At 40.1% G+C, this 17,883-nt stretch overlaps 1 protein-coding gene across 2 annotated transcripts in view; it reads left to right on the forward strand.

Annotated features, from left to right (window-relative positions):
• Positions 1–17,883, forward strand: part of GNA14 (G protein subunit alpha 14) — a 219,134-nt gene that overhangs the window by 20,378 nt on the left and 180,873 nt on the right. The window lies entirely within an intron of this gene.

The raw sequence follows: 17,883 nt of genomic DNA on the forward strand, positions 1-17,883 counted from the left end.
TCACAGAAACATAGAGCTTCTCAAGGGTAAAGTGAGGAAGTTATCTCCAGCAGTCTACTTCAGTTTCCATGGTAACTCTTCAACCATAGTGGAAGCGTTAATTACTTTGATGGCTCAGTACAGGGACTCTCTGTGTTTGTTTGTGTGCCCTTAGCATAACTGAGGGAATCAAGTCTGGTTGCTGTTTGCATTGGTGATAAATAGCAGAAATAGCTTTTCATACCTCATTGTTCTGTAACCAACTCAAAATTTTCTTGTAACATGAGATATTACCTGTGCAGTGATCTCAGTGCATCAGAACAGGCTTGTCAGGACAGAAATGTATTGAACTGGTAATCTTACTGGAATGTCTGGTTGTAGAAATATTGACATGTTAATGACTCCAGAACAAACACTGTTTTCATTAGCTGAAAACCTTACAGCTTTCAGTTTGCTTTAAAACATGAATCGTTAGTAGTAATATTAGCAGGAAACTCATGTTACTCAGGCTATATGCCAGATGTGATTCAAAGGTTCATTTCCTCCTTTAACATTCAGATAGAGGATAGGCTTTCTCCATTCTGTTGATGTGGAAACTGAACTAAAGTCACACTATTTGGTGTGGAACAGGTAGTTTGGTTCTAGGACTCTGACTGTTCTTCTCTGGATGATGACAACTCCCCAATGGGCTCCCATAGCAGGGCTGAGAGGTGTAAGAAGTCTGACTAGAGGCAGGGTTCGAGTGTGTTCTTCTGTGGCTCTGATTACACTGCAGTGAGCCTTTAGGCAAAACATTTAATAATTAGCACTGCCCAGGGAATAGAAAGTATGCTGCAAATGTGATTACACATGTAATTTTAAATTTTCAAATAGTCACTTTTTTGTAAAAATCTATGAGAACTGTGGTAGAGCATTGGCACAGCACTCTAGTTGTGGATACAGTGTGGAACTGTAGCCCTCTGATCTTATAATCCTGTAAACCACGATTAAATAATGAATAAAAATTACACCAAATTAAAAACATGTAAAATTGAGTTTAACCTTTTAACCAATGTATAAAAATATGATCATTCAACATGTAGCCAGTAACAAAATGTGTGACATCTTATTTTTTCCCCTATTAAATATTTGAAATCTGGTGGGTATTTTACATTTACAGCACATCTCACTTCAGATTTACTGTCTTAGCTGTGGTCCCATGTGGCCAATAATACTACATTGAATGATTAAGGTCTGAGCCCTAGAGAGCTATTATGAAAAAAAAAAAAAAACATTTGAAGGTCTAGGAGGTGGTCCAGTGAGTGGCATGATTCCAAGCTTGATTCCAGGTATTGCATATAAGAGACTGATATTCTGGTTCTCTTATTATCTTTTCCCCTCTTTTATGTTAACAAAAAGAAAAAGAAATCAGACTAATGGATGACCACTAAAATCTTAGCTCTGAAATTTGGGACTCTGATGAGAAGCATCATTACTCTTTACATGGTCCCTATGCTTCTTTCTATTTAAGCAGCATAAAAAATGTATCCCAAGAAAAGAATTCAGTGGGGTCAGGGCGATGTTGCACCTGGTTAAGAGCATGTAGTGCAAAACGCATAGGGTGCAAGGATCCAGGTTCAAGTACCTGGCTCCCCACCTGCGGGGGTGGTGGTGGTGGTGGTCGCTTCAGAAGTGGTAAAGCAGGTTTGCAGGTGCCTATCTTTCTCTCCCCCTCCTTATCTTCCCCATTTCTCTCAATTTCTCTATGTCCTATCCAACAACAACATGAGAAAAATGGCTGCCAGGAGCAGTGCAGGCACCAATCCCCTGGATTTTCTGCCTGGAGGCAGAAAGAAAGAAAAAAAGAAAGGAAGAAAGAAAGAAAAAGGAAAGAAAGGAATGAAGGAAAGAAAAAGGAAGGAAAGAAAAAGAAAGGAACGAAGGAAAAAGGAAGGAAAGAAAGGGAGAAAAGAAGAAAAGAGGGAAAGAAGGAAAGGAATAGAATTCAACAATGAAGAACTCCAAGGGCTATGTAGCATCAATATGCAGTGTACATACTCCATGCCCCCTTAAAGAAAAATCCAGATCATGCTTTAGTGAGTGGATAAGTCATTAATTCCTTCCATAAACATCTGCAGAGCTTATACTGTATATCAGATCCTGTTTTTGACCTCTGAGATTCAGAAGAAAAACAATCCTAAGTCTTTGTACTAATGCTTACATAGTAGTGATACCAGAAATAGATGGTGTAGGATTATTTTAGATGATATGAAGGAAAATAATGTAGAGAGGGGCTAGAGAATGGAGACTAAAGACTTTGAGTGGTCAGTGAGCCTAGTTTTTTTGATTGGGAGCATTCTAACCTCGCCAGCCATTTCCTCATAGGTGGCAATAAAAACTCAATTAACTAATTTTTAAAAAGATTATATATATATATATATGGCATGGAGCCGTCTAGGTGACCTGTCATGGAATCTTGGGCTAGCACAAGAGTTATGGACATTGACTGAATTATATTTGCTGGTGTGTTGAGGGTACAATGGTGTGTAGATACAGATGGCCCATGGTGTGTGAGGATAGAAATAGGACAATTCCAGGGTTTGGGGCTTCAGCAGCTAGATTGGTAGTAGTGTTATTTACTGAGATGAGAATATGGGGGAACAAATGGATTTACTAGAGAGAGAAGAACAGGGACTCAACAGGTATGTTTTCAGATATTTTTAGATCCAAAACAGTTTTAAGACTGAAAGTCATATTTATCTTAATTATCTGGAGGCTTAAATTGGAGCGGACTTTGGCAGTGACACCAAATTAGAAGTATTTCTTCTAGACACTAAATCTGTTTTTCCCCTAATGTTGAGGGTAAGGCCATTTTGATACACAAAGAGCTTTGGATAAGATATTGGTGCCAAAACTGCCAATCAAGATTTAGATAAAGAAACATTTTCCTTTCACTGCTACTAGATTTTGCTTCTGTGCTTGGGGAAAAGCTGTAAGTAATGCTGGCAATCAACTCATGAGCACCAGCATGCCTGTGCTCAGTATGAAATACCGAAGTATTTCTATACAAACTGGTAAAGAGCCATTAGTCTGAGTGTCCTCTCTCTCCACTGCTGCTAGTCTAGTTGTCAGTACTTCACCTTTGAAATACTGTCTTTCTCTCCTTGGCAACAAATAATTTCTCGCACAGCAGTTCACTTATGGCTCCCTTCCAGCTACTACAGTAGGACAGCCCTGGGTCTGAGTGGGCAGTGCCCTGGATATGCTGTCTACATTGCCATATCTTTCTAATATTACTGTTGGCTCTACACCTGCAGAGGTCATGACCAAGCCATGTGGAGTTAGGAGGAGTCACCTTCATGGACTAGTCACTTGCAGAATGATTATTGATTACTCCTGTGAGTTGTGTTTCCGTTCTACTTTGTTATCCTGTGAACCCTACATAACATATTTTATACAGCATCTGGATTTACAAGATCTTATGTGCTTACATCCCACATAAATGTCACAGACTGGATACACCCCTCAATTTCATGGTTAAATTTTCAGACAGATCCTTTATTCCACATTTATCCCATAAACTGTGGCTCCAATAGCAATATATGAAATATCTGAGTTGCTATAACAAAATAACATGCCTTTGCCTCTCTGATTCTATATTACCTCATGTATTTTGGATTCAGTGATTGATAAAAACAAAAACAAAATAAATACTGTGTAGTACCCTGAAGGTGTGTATGCAAAGTAAAAAGCTTGAGAATGCTGACACCTTTACTCATTTTATATATATATATAATCTGCAGTGGTGCAGCTGTAATATAATTATGGTATTATTTTCAACCACCATTGAGTTGATGTTCTAGTTCAGAATATGCGTGATGATGAACAGGTTGGGGAAGGGACAAGAAGACTTGTGACATGGCTGGAGATGTGACTCTGCTCTCACTTAGTCATCCAGCTCTGAGAGAGAGTCTCACATCCTTGGAGAGAGGACACAGATATTGAAAGGTATTGAGTTATAGCAGGATGGTGCATGTGCTGGTTGCTGAGGGAAGTGAGAGTAAATGATACCATTTCCAGAGAAGTTGGGGATCGGGAAAGTTCTCCTGGAGGTGCAAGAACTGATCTATACCTTGCCAAGACAGCAGCTCCTACCTAAGGAGGAAAAAGAGACAAGACAGTTCTGAAATTCTAGACTATAAATGTGCCTTAAGATAGATTTCTCTTTAATAACTTAAAAAAAATTTTCCCAGCTTCCCAGTGAGTTTGGGATATTTAATGAGAGGTGATGAAAGACTGTTTTCTAGAAAGTTGATGACCAGTGTGGGGATTAATGGGATTAGTGGTTAGTCTTGGCATTTCTTTTTTATCTTTATTTTTATTTTTGTCATCAGGGATATCAATGGGGCTCTGTAACTATGTGATGAATCTACCACTACCAGTGGCTGTCTTTCCTTTCTTCCCTGCCCTGCCCTTCCCTTCCCTTCCCTTTTTATTCCATAGGACGGAGAGAAATTGAGAGAAGGGGAGATAAAGAGGGAGGGAGAAAGAGAGATATCCTCAGACCTGCTTAACTGCTTGTGAAGCTCCCCCCCCCCCCCCGCAGGTGGGAACCAGAGGCTTGAACTCCAGGTCCTGGCACATGGTAATGTATACATGCATTCACATTATGTGGACAGGATCTGTGGCAGTGTTCCTGTCACATTTTTTTTCAACAATGAAGTCATTTGCCTGAATGCTATGGGCATTTAAGAGCTTTCTCTGTGCCCAAAACTGCTGGCACAGAGAAAAGTAAGATTGATGACTATAAGTAGATTTTCAGTTAAATTAGATTTTTTTTATACCCTCTAGCCTTTCCAAGTTCAGAGCTCTTTAGGAGGCAAGTTAGCTTTTTGTTTTTAGTGCTTTTAGCATTTATAGTAGCTTATGATTGTGGAAGGATTTGCAATTTACCACCCTCAACTGTTTGAGGAAAAGATTCTTTCTCATTTTGTCTTCTGGTAGGCTCTACATGGGGAGACTGCAGTCAGTAGATGCTCCAGAAAGAATGCTAAAGTGAAGAGTCAAGGTAATTTACCATGGAGAACTGCAGTACAGGAGAGGACAGACAGAAAACTCTAGGAGTGGCTGAATGCTTTTTAGAAGGACATCTGAGACTGAGTTTCAGGCATTGTTTTTGCTCTCCTTGAAAGATTGTAAAGGAACATTCATAAAGAGTAAACATTTTGAGGATAGATTCTGAAAATTAAGAATCTATCCACCCACTCCTTCCTTGACATTTTGTACTGATTGAGAAAGAACTGAGGAATTAAATATGTCTTAATTGTTCTGCTGTGTTCCTATGAGTGTGAATCTATGTCAAAGTTGAGCTGCTCTGGTCCAAGGGATTTGTCATTGTTGCTGTTGTTGAGGAAATTCCTTTTAAACACTAAGACATAGAGCTCTGATTGATATGCTTCAGGAACTAAAGACCCAGAATTTGATGGACTTTGTGACAGTTAGTGAGATGAATGGAATTTGTTTGCTTTTAGTCATTAGAATGTGGGTAGAGGGGAGTCGGGCCGTAGTGCAGTGTGTTAAGCGCACGAAGCGCAAGGACCAGCTATGGATCCCGGTTTGAGCCCCTGGTTCGAGCTTCCGGCTCCCCACCTGCAGAGAAGTTGTTTCACGGGTGGTAAAGCAGGTCTGCAGGTGTCTTTCTCTCTCCCTGTCTTCCCCTCCGCTCTTCATTTCTCTGTCCTATCTAACAATGATGACATCAAAAACAATAATAACTACAACAAGGGCAACAAAAGGTAAAATAAAAATAAATATAAAAAATTTTAAAAAAGAATGTGGGTGGAAGTGATAAGTACTATCCCCCCCCATTGGGACATCAGAAAGGGGTAGAGATAGTTGGAGAGACTGTAGCATCAGAGACAGAGAGAGACACTACATCATCTCAGCTTCATCTGTTGCTGGAGCACTTCCCATGTGGTGCTAGGTCTCAAACCTTGGTTTCACAGTAGGCAGTGAAGACATTCTACCTAGTGAGTGATCTTTCAGACCCTGGGGTTGAAGTTCTTTTTTTCTTTAATTTTTATTTATGAAAAGGAAACACTGACAAAAACCATAAGATGAGGTACAACTCTAAATAATTCCCACCACCAGAACTCCGTATCCCCTCCCCTCCCAATAGCCTTCCTATTCTTTTTTTCTTTTTTTTTTTTTAAATTTTATTTATTTTCCCTTTTGTTGCCCTTGTTGTCTTTTTATTGTTGTTATAGTTGTTGTTGTTACTGATGTCATCATTGTTAGATGGGACAGAGAGAAATGGAGGGAGGAGGGGAAGACAGGGGGAGAGAAAGATAAACACCTACAGACCTGCTTCACCACCTGTGAAGGGACTCCCTTGCAAGTGGGGAGCTGGGTGCTCGAACCGGGATCCTTATGCAGGTCTTTGCGTTTGTGCCACATGCACTTAACCCGCTGTGCTACCGCCTGACTTCCCCCCATTTTTTTATTATAGCCTTTTGTTGCCCTTTTTATTGTTGTAGTTATTGTTGTCATCGTTGTTGGATAGAACAGAGAGAAATGGGGAGTGGAGGGGAAGACGGGGAGAGACCTGCAGACCTGCAGACCTACTTCACCGCTTGTGAAGTGACTCCTCTGACTCCCCTGCAGGTGGGGACCTGGAGGCATGGACTGGGGTCCTTATGCTGGTCCTTGTGGCCTTCCTATTCTTTATCCCTCTGGGATTATGGACCCAGGGTCAATATGGGGTGCAGAAGGTGGAAGTTCTGGCTTCTGTAATTGCTTCCCCGCTGAACATGGGCATTGACAGGCCGATCCATACTCCTAGCCTGTCTCTCTCTTTCCCTAGTGGGGTGGGGCTCTGGGGAAGCAGGGCTCCAGGACACCTTGGTGTGGGGTCTTCTGCCCAGGGAAGTCTGGTTGGCATCATGGTAGCATCTGGAACCTGGTGGCTGAAAAAAGGAGTTAACATACAATGCCAAACAAATTGTTGATTAATCATGAACCTAAAGGCTGTAATAGTTCAGAACTTGTAGTCATATAAATCACTATTTAATTAATATGAGAGAGGGGAAAATTGATTGATTGTCTCATACTTCTTAATGCACAGACCATAGGCTGAGTCTTTGAAATGTTGACTGTCTTAAAAGCTTAGACCAGGGAGAACAGAAGCAACCGGTGGCATTACTCTATAAGATACAGCTATATACAAATAATGTCAAAGGACATAAATCATGATGATGTTGTATATAATACAGTAAATCCTAACAAAGGGATTTTCAAAATTAACCCAATTGCCAAATAATGTGATACAACTATCTATTGCCTTCTTAAACCCTAAGACTGCAGGAACCTCCTGCTTCTTTTATAGAGGCTATATTTCCCCTAGTCCTGGAACTTCTAGGGTGAGGCTCACTTTGCAGCATGCATCTCTCAGTTCATACCAAATGATAATTGCATCTGCCAATCCCAACCTAATCAACGCAATGAGTACTCAGCTTCAGACTGTGTCCAGAGACATCAGGTGTGGAATGTCAACCCTTCAGCCTCATTACTCAGGGTTGAAGTTCTTAATGATGCTGTTTTGGAAATCCAAAACAAAGAGCTTAGGGAGGTTAAAGCTTTGAAGCCCTGTTTTTCCATTTCATGATAGTTACCCAGAAAGCTTCTTCCCTGTGAATTTCAGGGAATTCTAAGCCTTTTCTAATCTATTTGATGGTAGCATGCCAACAATTCTCTTCTGAGCTTTTGCTACAACACAGTGTTTCTTGGTTTTCATATTACCCTTATTTGTTTTAATGACAATGACCATTGACCCCCTGAAAAGAAGTGAACTATACATATTAAGAAAAGAATTCAAACATCTGAGATGTTGGCTTGTATAACCGCAGGATAATAGTCACTAGCTATTTGTTTTGAAAAGAGCCAACTTAATAGGTTTGTGGGAATAAATGCTGCTTGACTATTGGCACTAGGAGAATTAAGTAAGAAGATTTTTTCTTTAAATCCTAATAGCCATAAAATCACCTTTTCAATTTATTTTGGGGGGTAGGATATAGCATTAAAAAAACAATAACTTTTAATTGCTGGTGATTGTTCCAGATTAATTAGATTGCCTTCTCCTGATTCAAGGCCATAAGAAGAAAATAATTTCCTCCCTCTGAGGAGAGTAATAAGGTGCTCACAATATTTCTGCTGCTGCATTTTGAGGGTGCTCACATAATAATCTATCAACAGTTTATCTTGCTCTAATATTTCCTGAATCATTTCACTGTTTGCATGACTTCTTCCCCCTACCTATTATAAACATTATTTTTCCTTTCAAAAATCAAAGCTAGATAAGTCTCCCCATTGACAAGGAGCAATTCTTGATAAGTCTGATAGACACTTTTGAGAGACTTCTCCCTTTTCCTGTTAATGGACATGAAGTGCAAGGAGTTGGAAATATAATGCTGCATCCAGTTGGCTTTTAGAACATGAGAGGAATCAGGAGTCATATACCTCAACTTTCATTACTTTAAGCTGACATTACAGGAGTTGAGAGAAGAAGCATCATTAGTGAAGCTTGTGAACAATCAGTGGAATCAAGGTTCCACTGCTTCCCATTTAGTGTGGTTTCTGATCCATAATACCTGCCTTTTTTCTCAGTGGGGGCAGGTATCTGTTGGTCATATCTCACCCACTATAAATACTAAGGAAAAAACAAGCAAATCTCCCAGCAGTGTTTGCACAATGGCTTTTCCGCTAGACTTGTTTGTGACACAGAGATATATGAAGCACAGCACCAGAAAACAGGGAGCTTGGCCCCCAGAAACATTTTTACAGGCATTTCTTGAGTGTTCCTTTGTGCCAGAAACTGTGTGGCCTCAGACTGGATTCACACAGCTGTCGTTGACTGTCATGTGAAGTCAACATATAATTACAAGATTATAAGATAGCAGGGATATAAGTCCACACTGTATCCATCACCAAAGTTCTGTGTCCCCACCCCTAACTAAAACTGTCATAATTCTCACAAAGTCTTAGAGACAAGTTGGCTACTTTTTTTTTCCTCTGCAAGTTTGTGTTTGACTTCTCTATATTCTTTTATTTTTTTTATTTTTTAAATTTCTTTATTGGGGAATTAATGTTTTACATTCAATAGTAAATACAGTAGTTTGTACATGCATAACATTTCTCAGTTTTCCATATAACAATACAACCCCCACTAGGTCCTCTGTCATCCTTCTTGGACCTGTATTCTCCCTCCGACCCCCACCCCAGAGTCTTTTACTTTGGTGCAATATGCCAATTCCAGTTCAGGTTCTACTTGTGTTTTCTCTCCTGATCTTGTTTTTCAACTTCTGCGTGAGAGATCCCACATTCATCCTTCTGTTTCTGACTTATTTCACTTAACATGGCAATTCTCTATATTCTATGTATGAGTGAAAGCATCTGGTAGTTGTCTTTCACCTCTTTATTTGCTTCGGTAAGCTTAGTCACCTTCACTTCCATTCATTTTGTCCTGAAGGACACAATATCATCTGTATCTGTTTTTAATTGCAGAGTAGTATTTCATTGAATATATGTTCCATAATTACTTTATCATTTGTCGATGGGCATTTAGGTTTTTTTTTCTACTCCTTCACTATTGTGAATAATGCAGCTATGAATATAGGGGTACATATATTTCTTTAAATTGGTGTGTTCAGGGGCTGGGTGGTAGTGCACTGGGTCACGCGCACATGGTACAAAGTACAAGGATCTTGGTTCAAGTCCCCAATTCCCTACCTGTGGGAGAGGGGGTGTCACTTCACAAGCAGTGAAGCAGGTTTGCAGGTGTCTTTCTCTGCACTTTGTCTTTTGTCTCATGCCACTCTGCTTCCTGGGTAAGAACTCCTGGGTAGACCAGGAGAACATTCAGTTGGTTAGTTGCAAGAGAGGAACTGGATGGGGGCGGGGTGGATCTGGCCATGCTTTCAGGCACCATCAGTGGAAACTTGGAGTTGAATGATCAGCTGGTCTTGCTGCCCATGTGGCCAAGTTCACCTTTGTACCTTGTGCATAAAGAGAACATCAACTCTGAGCTGCTGTTGACGTGGGATGACTACATAAGTTTTTTTTATCAAAAGCCTTGGCAGTTCTGACATTTTGTAGTATATAAGTTTTGTATCAAAAGGAGAGGGACTCAGCTTCAGACTTGGCAGTTCTGACATTTTGTAATTCTATGATAACCATCTCCACTGTTACTTGCTTTTCTCTAAATACAAGCCACAGGACTTTCATCCATTGAGGTCTTCATATTTGTGCCTGTGGACACAACAGAACAGGTTATCCTGTACTTCTTCACCAGGTATCCTTAGCAGCAATGGAGAATGAAGGAAAAACCCAGGGCTTTCTCAGGCATAAACTCAAGCACAAGTATCACTAATATCTCTGAAGTCTTATCTTTACAAAATTGAATGATTATTATGTATTATGGCCTAGAATATCCCTGTGTTGAATAAAGGGAATGCTTCAGTTTAATTACAGTGAATGGTATTAACTTTGTTGGCATGCCCACTTGACTTTGTGAACTCAGCACACTACTTTTTCAAGTTTCACTTTCCTAATTTGAGACCTAGAAGGATTCCTGATACTACAAGTAGGTGTGGTTTGGAGTCTACATCAATGATTGCCAGGTATTAGAGTTATTAGACCAAAATATTTAATACACAACCCAGTCTGCATTTTCTATACACAAAAAATCATCACAGTGGTATGGCTGAGGAGGAGGACATTGTTTTTGTAGCTGTAGGAGTTGATATCTGGTTTTCCATCAAAATAAATGAGAGCTCTGCCTGTGAACACTGATGTTAGTGACTAATCTTGAATAAGAAATCTTCCTTGATTTCCCTTCCCCATGTCAAGGATCTGATACTCCTTTCATCACTTAAACTTTCTTTGTCATTTCCTTATTTTTATTTTTGCATAACCAGGGTCTTGTACATGCACAATTTCACCACTTCCAGACCATTTTTTTTCATTTAGATAGACATAGAGACAGTGAGGGGGAGAGAGACATCACTGTACAGCTTTCCCTTGGTGCTAGGGCTTGAACACAAACCACTCACAAAGCAAGGCACATGCTTTATCTAGAGGGCTATCTCTTCAGCCCCTCCTACCCCTTTTATTTTTAATTTGGAATAACATTACATCACCACATTATGAAGTTTCAGGAGTATATTTGAAGTCACATTGTATGGATGCTGTATTCAGTTCGCCTTTAGATGCACACTATATCCTTTACTATATAAAATTGACCATTTGTTCTTTCATTTGTTCTTTTTTTCCCTTTCCTTTCTGTTGACTACTACTTTTGTTTTATTGTCTAAAAGTTTATTTTAGGGGCCTGTAAAATAGTTCACTTGGATAGTGTGCCACTTTGCTGTGTACATGATCCAGGTTTGAGCCTGGTCCCCACCACACTGAAGGAAGCTTCAGTGCTGTGGTCAGTCTCTCTCTCTCTCCCTCTCTCTCTCTCTCTCTCTCTCTCTCTCTCTCTCTCCCTCCCTCTCCCTCCCTCTCCCTCTCCCTCTCCCTCTCCCTCTCCCTCTCCCTCTCCCTCTCCCTCTCCCTCTCCCTCCCTCCCTCCCTCTAACTTCATAACAACAAGCCACAATAAACGTTTTCCCTACTCTTCAGTTATCTGTGTGATGACCAAATTGTGTTTACCAACAGAACCACAGTTAGCCACAGTGCTATTTCAGTATTAGAAAAAAGATCTCTGGGAGTTGGGTGGTAGTGCAGCAGGTTAAGCGCACGCGGTGCCAAGCGCAAGGACCTGAATAGATCTCTGTTCGAGAGCGCCCCCCCACTCCCCCCCCTCCGGCTCCCCACCTGCAGGGGAGTCGCTTCACAGGCGGTGAAGCAGGTCTGCAGGTGTCTATCTTTCTCTCCCCCTCTCTGTCTTCCCCTCCTCTCTCCATTTCTCTCTGTCCTATCCAACAATGACGGTATTAATAGCAGCAATAACTGCAACAATAATGAAAAACAAGGAGAACAAAAGAGAAAATAAATAAATAAAATATTTAAAAGAAAAAAGAAAAAAGATCTCTTAGGGAAATTCTCTGACCAAATTCAGCCCTCACATAACACCCTTTGACACCACCTATGACTTATTTCCTTACAAGTATGCTCAGTATTGAGGTAGAGAGAGCTCACCTATCAGGGGCGGGGCTGTGGGTGACACACTGTGTTAAGCACACATAATATGAAGAGCAAGGACCCACACAAGGATCCCAGTTTGAGCCCCTGGCTTCCTACCTGCCAGGGGAATCGTTTTACAAGTAGTGAAGCAGGTACAGGTGTCTCTTTCTCTCTCCCTCTCCTCTCAATTTCTCTCTGTCCTATCCAATAAAAAGGGGGGGGGGGTAAAATGGCCACCAGGAGCAGTGAATCCCTAGTGCTGGCACCATACCCCAGTGATAACCCCAGAGACAAAAAGCAAACAAACAAAAAAATCCTCCTCTGTCTCCTTCCCCTTTCACTCAAAACTTATATTTGTGGCTACAGAGACAATATAAGAGCTGTGCAAAAGACTTTCATGCCTAAGGTTCTGAGGACTCAGGTTCCAGGTTCCAGCTAAGCAGTGCTCTGGTATTTCTATCTCTCACATTAAAATACTTTTTTTTTAAAGAAACAAATGTAGTTTAAAAGTCAAACACTTCTCTGTTGTCTGGCTTTTTCCCCTGGAACTTGATTTTATTCATGACCTAATTACATGTGAGTGAATTCAAACCAAAATGTTAATAGCAGTAGTTGTTCCAGGCATGCTGTTATATCACCAATGTCGTTTTTATTGCCCAGAATGCTATTCCTTTACTTTAAATCTGTCAGAAAAAAATTCTGTTCATTTTGCAAAGCTTAACCTTCTTGTCACTTCCTCTGTGAAATATCTTCTGCCACTGTCAACTGAGTTGACACTTCTTTCTTCTCTGAATGTGTATGTAGTACTTAGTACATTTATCTATTTCATATTTCTTCTACTGTGCTTAATTATATGCATGCTAGTCTCCCCACATAGAGTATAGCCCCTTGAAAGAATTTCTTCAATAAATGGTGTTGGAAAAAATGGGTTTAAATGTACAGAAAATGAAACTGAACCACTACATTTCACCAAACACAAAAGTAAATTCCAAATGGATCAACAACTTATATGATAGACCAGAAACTATCAAATACTTTGAGGAAAATATTGGCAGAACTCTTTTCCGTATACATTTTAAAGGCATCTTCAATCATGTGAATCCAGTTACAAAGAAGACTAAATCAAAAATAAACCAATGGGACTACATCAAATTAAAAAGCTTTTGTGCATCAAAAGAAACCACCACCCAAACAAAGAGAACTCCCACAAAATTGGAGAAGATCTTTACATGCCATATATCAGACAAGAGGCTAATAACCAAAATATATAAAGAGCTCACCAAACTCAGCAACTAGAAAGCAAATGTCCTCATCCAAAAATGTGGAGAGGATATGAACAGAATATTCACGATAAGAGATCCAAAAGGCCAACAAACATATGAAAAAATGCTCTAAGAGAAATGCAAATAAAGACAACAATGAGATATCACTTCACTCCTGTGAGAATGACATATACCAGAAATGATAGCAGCAACAAATGCTGGAGAGGTTATGGGGACAATGGAACCCTCCTGCACTGCTGGTGGGAATGTAAATTGGTCCAACCCTTGTGGAAAGCAGTCTGAAGAACTCTCAGAAGGCTAGAAATGGACTTACCCTATGACCCTGCAATTCCTCTCCTGGGAATATATCCTAAGAAACCAAACATGCCCATCCAAAAATATTTGTGTGTACCTATGTTCATAAAAGCACAATTAATTACAGTAGTAGCCAAAACCTGGAAGCAACCCAGGTGTCCAATAACAGATAAATTGTTGAGTAAGCTGTGGTCTTTATATACAGTGGAAATACTACTCAGCTGTTAAAAATGGTGAGTTCTTCACCCCATCATGGATGCATCCTGAAGGAATCATGTTAAGTGAGATAAGTAAAAAAAAAAAAAAAGATGAATATGGGATGATTTTACTCAGAAGTTGAAAAACAAGATCAGAAGAGAAAACATTAAGCAGAACTTGGACTGGAGTTGGTGTATTGCAGCAAAGTAAAAGACCTGGGGGGGGGGGGGAGAGGAAGGGATTAGGTCCTGGATCATGATGGCAGAAGAGGACCTACTGGGGGTTGAATTGATATGTGGAAAACTGGGAAATATTATGCATGTACAAACTATTATATTTTACTATCAGCTGTAAACCATACAAATAAATAAATAACAAAAAGAATATTTGAGACCAGATAGGCACTGTTACTCATTTTCATATGCCCTAGCCACAGTTCATTATTTAGATGTGAATAAGTGTTTAACAAGTGAATAATGAAGCATGGTGGTTTATTTGTTTTTGGTCATATCTGAAGCTTTATCACTTCAACACTACTTTTCCAGATAGACAAAGAGGCAGAGAGATAGAATGAAAGAGATTACAGCACTGAGGTTTGTTCCAGTGCAATGGGGGCATGCTCAAACCTGGATCACACATGTAGCAGAGAAGTGGCTATCCAAGTGAGCCACTTGGTTGATCTGTTCATGATGGTGAGTGAAGTTTCCATTCAGACTAATCAGCCAAAATTTTCACTTAAATAGGAGACACTCAAGAATCACTTATTAAAGTGGTTGATCACAGTGTAGACACTGAACAAAAGAGTCCTCTTGCCAAGTCTCCCAGAGCCCAGTTGATGTTTTCCCCTTCCCTTTGTGGGACCATCAGCTATTAGAAAGAAATGTATGGGGTACATGGGAGAGGCTTGAAGCTAGGATAGGTAGAGGGGTCTGTGGCATAACCACTGTAACTATGGTGGTGGGTATGGTGAATTTTATATACATGCATAGGTATGAAACTGAATCCCTAAATTTTCATAACACATGTTAAATCAGCAAAAACAAGCACAAATATGCACTGAATGTAGAGTAGATAACTAAAGCCTGTTATAGTATTTCAGTTAATTACAAGGATAAATGAAAATGAATGGCAGCTATTCTTTTTAAAAAATGTATTTACTTCCTGAATCAGAGAGAGAGAGAGACAACAGAGAAGCACTCTGGTATATTTGGTGCTAGGGATAAAATTCAGGACCTCATGCTTCTAAGTTCAAAGTTCTATCACTTTGCCACCACCTGGGCAATCTTCCAAAGGACTATATCTTACGTTGTGATATCTATCTATCATCTATCTATCTATCTATCTATCTATCATCTATCTATATCTATATGTAAGTTTGGAGTGCTTCTTCCATATCTTTCTTATGTCAAAATAGTTACAATATGAATTTTGCTGCAGAAACATTCATTTCCTGTCAATGGTGCGATCCAGATTTACTTTATCACACTCATATGCCTGTCAAGTGATAGTGAGAGTTAGCTGAGAACAGCAGGAAGTGAGAAGGAAATGAGAAGCACAGTGCTTCATAATCACACAATCAGCATTCACTTTGGGAACAACAGTTCGGAAGGGAGGAGTATGATGATCTGTGGGATAAAAGCAGAGCCTTTGAAGCCAAATTGTACTGATCGCCTTTCCTGAACTGTGTATTCTTAGACTCAGAAATGAAATAGCCACTGAATTCATCTTAGCAAGCTGGGGCACATATGGGAATATGACATTCAGTGCTGTGCACGTAGAAACCCGGAATGAATGACAGTCAGGGATAATACAAATAAAGAGCTAGGAAGAAACATTGAAGGCATCTGCCACAAAGAATCATTTTCAGGGCTCACTGAAGATGTGAGAGGCTATTTTAAGAAGACACAGTCCCCTCTGCAACTTACTCATTTAGCTCTTTAGATCTCTGGTGAGCTAGGTCAAGTAATTAATCCAGATATTAACAAATACCTCCCATCAGCTGTGTGCTTGTGGGTCCTGCCAAATGGTTCAGAGAACATTAATAAAAAGCTGTAGTGGCAAACAGCTGAAAGGGAACATGAAACATGGCAAATGGTTACATCATAGGATATAGCTAGTGCCCAGCCAGGGTTGCGAGTATTGGGATAGGTTGGAAGTAGTAACAATATTATGCAATAGGTAGAAATTAAGCCAGACTATGAAAAAGGGCAGAAATTCTGCAGAATTACATTTTAGGGAATATTGTGCCCAGGAAGTAGTTCACTGGTAGAGTGCCCACTTCATATTTGCAAGGGTCAGATTTTCATCCCTAGTGCCATTTGAGAACAACAAACAAAACTCCATGGAAGTGAAAGTGTCCCCCCCCCAAAAAAAAATCAAATAGGACTAGGAATGTGGTTCAGTCGCAAGAGGAAAGCACATGTATGAGACTGAATCCAATCTATAGAAATACATTTTTTTAATAAGGCAGTACTAAAGGTTAAGTTTCACCCTTCCACACACATACTTACACACAATAAAATGCTGGTCACAGGGGCTGGCCAGTAGCACAACAAGTTAACCACACATGGCTCAAAGTGCAAGGACCAGGGTAAGGATCCGAGTTTGAGCCCCCGGCTCCCCATCTGCAGGGGAGTCACTTCATGGGTAGTAAAGCAGGTCTTTAGGTGTCTGTATTTCTCTCCCCCTCTCTGTCTTCTCCTTTTCTCTCAATTTCTCTCTGTCCTATGCAACAAGAACAACAACAGCTGTGAGAACAATAATAACAACAGGGGCAACAAAATGGGAAAAATGGCCTCCAGGATCAGTGGATTGGTAGTGCAGGCATCAAAAAGCTGGCCACTTATTTTATGTTCCTAAGAGCCCATAGTAGTCTTCCCCCCCTTCTTCTTCTTCTTCTTCTTTTTTATAGCTCCTTGGTAACTACTTGCTTTAAACAAATAGAGTTGTTTGCATTAGGCTGAGTGTATCCTGTTCTCATATGTACTCAGGAGAGGCATTTTGGTGGGAACCTGAGCAAACCTTCTAGGGCCAATGCCAAGGTCAAGTTCATTCTGAGAAAGGATTGCCAATTCAGTTATAACTCTGGGAGGGTTTCTCACTAGAGTCAACAAATATTTCAGTTCCTTTCACCATTCATAAATCCCAACCAAAGTATTATGTTTTTCTTCCCTCCCTCCTTCCCACCAAAGTTACTCTGGTTATCATTACTTCCTCACCCCCACCCCTCTTTTCTTTTTATTTGATAGGACAAAGATAAATTGAATGCCCAAGACACCACATGGGAGTATGATGCAACAGGGAAGTGTCACAGGTGGTGGAGTAGTGCTGTGGTATTTTTTTTTTATAATATTATTAGTGATTTAGTAATGATGATAAGATTGTAGGAAAAGTTCCATATAATTCCCACTACCAGAATTCCATATTTCATCTCCTCCATTTTCCCTATTCTTTATCCCTCTGGGAGTGTGGACCAAAATTCTTTATGGGATGTAGAAGTTGGAAGGTCTGGCTTCTGCAGTTGCTTCTCTGCTGAGCATGGACATTGGCAAGTTGATCCCCATACCCCCAGCCTTTTTCTATCTTTCCCTTATGGCATAGGGCTCTGGGGAGGTGAGGTTGTCTACCCAGGGAAGTCAGGATGGCATCATGGTAGCATCTGCAACTTGGTGGCTGAAAAGTGGTAAGATATAAAACAGGAAAATCTGTTTAATTACCAGGAACATACAGGTAAGGATAGAGTAGTTGGAACTAAGGATCTTCATGTGAGAGGAAGCTGGGAAGTTTAGTTTATGTATATTCTAAAGGGCCTATGTCTTTAGTAGTTTTTGCCTGAGCCTGATAACTAACATACAGGTAGGCTAAAAGTATTGTCTGTGAAGATGGTGTCAAAGTTGAGAATAGGACTAAAAAGCTGCATTAGGGTAGAGAGTAGCTCCCAAATATGAAGAGAGTATATAAATACCACTAA

This window comes from Erinaceus europaeus, chromosome 10, assembly GCF_950295315.1.
Source record: "Erinaceus europaeus chromosome 10, mEriEur2.1, whole genome shotgun sequence".
Lineage (NCBI taxonomy): Eukaryota > Metazoa > Chordata > Mammalia > Eulipotyphla > Erinaceidae > Erinaceus > Erinaceus europaeus.